Below are 6000 nucleotides of genomic sequence, written 5' to 3'. Positions count from 1 at the left end.
TCCCAAAGTGCCTAAATTTGGCTGGAGAAGGTTGGGCTCAGTCTGGCAGTTACCTCCCGAGTGCAGTGTGTCAGACTTACCCCACCAGCATCAGCTAATGGGCCACCAAATGGCAGCTTCTTAAGGATCACCCGGCAAAAGACCTGTGTACAGGTCTACATTCAAAGGTGGCCCATGGTGATCATCCTCCCCATCTCACTTCCCTGTCCTCATCGTATATTCTATATCTACAAAGGTGCAGTATTAACGGTTGCTCCTAAGCACCTACTTCTTTATACCATGCCTATAGGTTCAGAGGAAAACTCAGGTGGGAAGGGACCTCAGGAGGTCATCTGCTCCGGTCCTCCTGTGCTCTCCCTCTCTGCTTCTTGGAGGGGACTGAAAGGCTTGCAAGGAGTAAGGAGGACCTGCTGGTTTTAGGAACCTCCTGGAAAAAACTACTACATTGGGCCCACCTCACCAAGCAAAGTGAGGTCTCCTTTGCTCCAAAGGTGGGGTGTCAGTCCCCATTTTCAACACAGCACCTTCTTCCCCTTCTTTTTGTGTACCCCTACTCTTCAGCATCTCCCCCCACCAAGAAATCCTGCTTGCTTGTCTCTTGTATCACTCAGAGCAAGATGCTTGTTCATCTCAGGTCTTTGGCTTACGCCAGTTTTGGGAGCCACCAGCAGCTGCCCAAGCTCCCTGCCCTGCTACAGTCAAAAGGGGCACAAGCCTGATGTGGAATATCCTGGCTTCTCCTGAGGGCTTGTTTTTTTAGTAACTCTCCATTTTCAGAGGTTATTGGCTTGCTCTTATCATGAAAGCTGCCCCTGGCAATACTTGTCCTTCCTTTGTAAGAAAAACATCCCGGACCTGAAGTTATATAAGTGTCACATGGGTTTAAGGCATTTTTTCCCCACTCACTCATAAGTGTCAGTTAGAGCTTCTTATCCACAGACTGGGAGTCCAGAAGCAGTTTGTGTGTCTTTGGCTCCAGTATCTCATCACAGGGCACTTTTCACTTCAGAAATCTCTCTTCCCTTCTCAGGCTACTCCTCAAGTCAGGAGAAAGACTGTCAACTGATGTCTGAAGGGGGGTCAGCCCAGCAAGTAACTTGTTTTGTCTCTCTCCACAAAGCTGGAAGTCAGGGGGTATTTATAAGATGGAAAGACACACGGCGCTGACCCTTTCATCTCACATTTCATTGTGAGGCATTTGAACTGTTAAGTTTCCAGTGCACCATCAAGAGGGCTGCCAAGAAAAGTCCCAATTGCTAAAAACCTCAAAGCAAGCTGCAAGAGTCCCCTTGCTTGTGAAACCACAGAACTGTATTCAAAAGCATATAGATAAGCATGAAAAATGTTGGGAAACAGAGAGGAAAAGCAGGAGAAAGAAAAAGAGTACCAGGCTGCCTCCACGCTGAAGTGTTGAGCCAGCCATCAGCAGCACGTGCAGACCCAAGCTGGAAAAGCCCAGTGAGTCTTTGTCCTTCTCTCTGTTGTGGGCACATTGCTCCAAACACATTGCCAGAATTTCCTAGAAGCCATGGCCAAAGCCACGGGTAACAGCAGACAAAGATGTTCCCTTTCTCCTCCAGAGATGTCCTCTCCACCAAAATCGAGGTTGTCTGCTTTGGTTTGGACCGGAGACGTGTGAGACTCTCACAGAGCTGGAGGAAACCTCTCCATCCCACCGCTTCCCCTGGACAGCTTTGTGGGAAGAGACCGGGGTGAAGTGTCCATGGCTGAAGCGCTGAATACTTCAAGCTTTGTGACTCTCTGCTAATGTATTAGCTTCCTAATGTACCCATCTCCGTTAATGGCTCTTGATTTATAACATGAATGTTGAAACTACTCTGCTTCGCTGTTTGCCTGAACATATCCGATCCTGAAACCTTAAAATCTCTTAAGCAGACACCATATGAGGGACTTCATCATTTAGCTTGCTGCTAAGATCTCTTTCTTAACACTCCATCAATGTTAAAAATCCTTAAGTTGGTCATAAATGAAACTCAGGCCTAGAAACAAGAAAAGGGGTATAAAGTTGTGCTGGTTCCCCACAACAAGCACAGGACAACTACAAGCAAGAGTTAGGCTCAAATTTCTCACAAACTGTACAAAATAAATAAGATGGGAAGTTGTCCTCCCATGTTTTCCTGATCAGAAATAATTCAATTTACAATGGTTGCAAGCAAGACACTTTTAGAGGGAAGCACGGTATTTGGATTAATGTCTCTCGTACCTCTGAAATTTGTCTTGCTGATCTATATACTGTTCCCATGACTCAGCACAAATTCCAGCTATGGTTTAACGTAGCTCTCTTTTTCCTCATGTTACATGTGCCTGATTCATCTCTTTTCCACCCATAAAATTCAGCTAAATACATGCAATATCACAGAAACACAGTTGCTGCCATACAAGAAAATACTTTCCAGAGGTGAGGTTTGTGTTCTTGTTCCCCCGTTCTCTGACATACTTACAGCGTATGGTTGGCGGAAAAGTTTAATATCTAAATAAGAGTCCCACTGCGGACACTGTGATGTTAATGATTCAGCCAATGCACTTAATCCTTACAGCAGGGTGTGATGCGTTACCTGGGTTTCGTTGAAAGACATCTGGGTTTTTTTTTTTCTGATTCTTGGATCTTTTACTGTTGCTTTACAGCCCACCACCAGGCTCTTTTGATGTGAACTGTCACTGATCAGCACTGATAATACAGCAAAAGAGGGACCTGATGGGCTTCTTCACATCTCAACCATCCATATGCTGATGAGAACCATTCCAGATCAATTGTGTTGCTGTGCATGAAACCATCTAAAATACAATATTTTGCTATACGGAGGTTTTTTTTTTGATAGGCTAGAGCAATCTATCTTGTTCAATATAAACTCAGAAAGAGGGGATAAATGTAGACCAAAAGAAACTTACACCCTTGGGGCACCTACGGATTAGACAGCAGCTGAGTTATGGCTTTGAGAACTTTGGTTACTTTGAAATTTGTGTCTTTAAGGTTTTGCTTTTAGGTTTTTGGTTAAAGTTTCAAGAGATGGAAATCCCCAATTCATTCTCTTTCTCTAGAAGATGTTCATGGATCATTAATACGTGCAGTTTATTAAGCAGGCAATAATAGCATTACAACAGGAAAAGAAGGAAAAAAATTAGTGCAAAAATTCAATCAAGTGGCTAAGCCTGCACAATGGGGCCAGGACTTCTGGGTTTCATTGACTCCACGTTTGACCTTGAGACAGTTGCATCTACCTGTTCATTTGCCTTCAAAATTTAACCTGCATTACAGGTGTGCTGCAAACTTGCAGTCCTGCCTAGGAAGTCCACAAAGAGCATCTGATGAGCAGTACCTCCCTGCTCACGACAAATAGATTTTGTAGCATTGCTTACTGCGAAACCTTCCACCAGAGACAGTGGAGCATAAAATGCTCCCACCCTAAAATGAGTGCATAAAGGACTAGATGCACACACATCTCTCCATTGATTATAAATTGAGTTCAGTGTGGCTCTCTCAGCAGAGGTCAGGGTTTCTTCCCTCCCTGGAAGACCTTGCAGAGGATCCAGGCTAGATAGCCCACCAGAACATCCTCACGATGTGATATGCAACCCCACTCTCTCCCACGTGGTCCCTGTACCCAGCAGGTTCAGGTGAGGCAGCTCTGCAGCAGAGGTGGGGTAAGCAGGTAACCAGAAAGCTAAGCTTGAGCTTTGATTTTCTCTCTCACAGGGCTTCATTAGCACCCAGCAATGCCTGTTAAACCCCAGGAGCACCCGGTTCAGACCCCACTGTTCCTTCATTTCCATTTCTTTTAGTAAACTTGTATCATCACCATTGATTGTTCTATTAATATGGGGCAGTAGCTGACCAGCACTTGATCAATCACCTGACCAGGCATCACGCTCCATCACCTACCTAATTGCGTCCCTGAAGGAAATGGTACTCAGCCCTGTAATGCTCTACTTTAGAAGTAATAGTTGTTCTGGAAAGTGGTTAATGGTGCTGTGCCACATTTCCAAACAACACAACCATTAAAAACTCATTTGGGAGGAAGATACTGATGCTAGGTATTGAAAGGAGAAGTGATGTAAATCATCTGTGTTTGCTGTTCTCATTGTTTAATGCATGAAAACAGGCAAATATTTGTTGATTACGTCTTTGTTTTAAAGACAGAGCCAGTAATGCGTGGGGAGACACGGGGAAGATGGGGTCAACTGCCGCTGGCATGGGCTGGCACGGGCCCAGTGGGGTCACCACAGTTTTGGCAGTTTTTACTTTAGCAGCAAATCTGGCTCTACAATTATCTCTCTTCTGAGGAGATAATTGCGTGTTTCGTAGCAAGTCCTGACTCTCCAGAGCAGTCTTCGATGCTGACTCCTAAATAAAAGTGCATCTCAGAAGAGTTTGATTCAGGAGGCTGCAGGCATAATTCGGATGACCTGCTTAGGTGATTAACACGTGCACAGTGACAGCAAAAATACGAGGTGCCTTGCTATGCTAGGATGATCCAGACTGCCTAAATCGGGGATCTCCCTGTGCCTTCAGTGAGAGGAGATGTACCTCTGACGGGTGAAGCCGGAAAGGTAGGCGGGAGCCGGCAGGAATCATGAGCTGGTAGGAGGCACCAGGCAGAGACGTGTACCCAAATTCCTGCCTCTCCTGAAGCTTGGATCTCACATCGGACATCTTCAGACACTTTGCATTCTCTCGTGTCATCAAAGTAGAGCTCCTGCTCTCCAAAACACTACCAGTAAGCCACCATGCAGCCTGTGCAGGATGGGTATATTTTGGCACTGGGTACCCTGGGGGGGTTGCAGATGGGAGACTTGAGCTTCTAAGCAGAAAGAAAAGGCTCCAACCAACAGCTCCTCTATTCCAGCCCTCCTACAGGTTGTGGGTATGCCAAGAGCCAGACTTTCTCCGTGTCCAGCCTTGGAGTTGGAGCTGGGGTGCCCAAGATGCACCACACCTAGGCCAGAGAGATGGAAAATGAGACCATTACCCTGTAGTGCTGGCCACACAGAGGAGGACAGACCTGCGCTCCGGTCTCTCCTCTCAGGACCATTCCTGAGTTTTTCAGTCAACAACTGTCTCCAACAACTGCAAAGGGAATAAGCCATGCTTGAAGCAGGGATCATCATCCAGGAAGGCCATGAGAGAAGACTCAGCAGCACCCTGGGGTCACCTGGGCCAGAGGATCGCCCATCACTTCATAGTTAGGATGGCTTTCCCTGAAACCTAACTTTGATTTTCTTTGATGGCAAAATACAACAATTTCTTCCTGCTCTTCCCCCACAGACATTCCCCACCCTCCCAGATTAGAAATTCATAGTGCACACAATAGGACCATGATTGCTATTTTCCACATGCTGCTCATCATCTTCTTTAGTCACACCTCTGTGATATTTAATAAGTCTTTATTGAATTTGACAGCAGTCGCATGCCAGAAGCACAGACATAGCATTAGTCATATTTCCTCTACTCTGGAGTAATCCAATAATGGCTAGGTAATTAAAGCCTGCCCCTTACTAACATGTTGGGCTTCATGCTTTTTCTTTTGTATATTCAAGATCTAGTCATTTTTCCCTGAAGATCAGCCCTGTCTGAATTGGACAAAACCTTGTGAGCTGCACAGCAAAGGCAGTGCCAGAACACCAAGGAACGAGGGAAGAGCAAGTGAAATGAGAGCAAAAGAGGGAAAAATACATGAAAAATGGTAAGGTAGAGGGAAAAGTGGGAGGGGGACTACTTGCAAGCCCCAAGCATCCTGAGCTATTGCCCAGTGCCTTGTCTGAGACTTGTGCAGTCACCCCAAAAGTGAAAAGGCAACACGCACCCCCATAGTGCAAGGAAACATGTAGTAGGACACACAGAACACATGTAGTAGGACACACGGACACATGTCAGGTAACGTGGAATAACAGTGATTTAGGAAAGATGCTAATCTGTACACAAAGTATTTTCTTTTGAGTTTTGAGCTTCCTTTCTGTGCTCTGAAGTAAAGTGGCTATAAG

This window comes from Pygoscelis adeliae, unplaced genomic scaffold, assembly GCF_000699105.1.
Source record: "Pygoscelis adeliae isolate BGI_AS28 unplaced genomic scaffold, ASM69910v1 Scaffold123, whole genome shotgun sequence".
Taxonomy (NCBI): Eukaryota; Metazoa; Chordata; class Aves; order Sphenisciformes; family Spheniscidae; genus Pygoscelis; species Pygoscelis adeliae.
Note: the sequence above shows the minus strand (reverse complement) of the source record.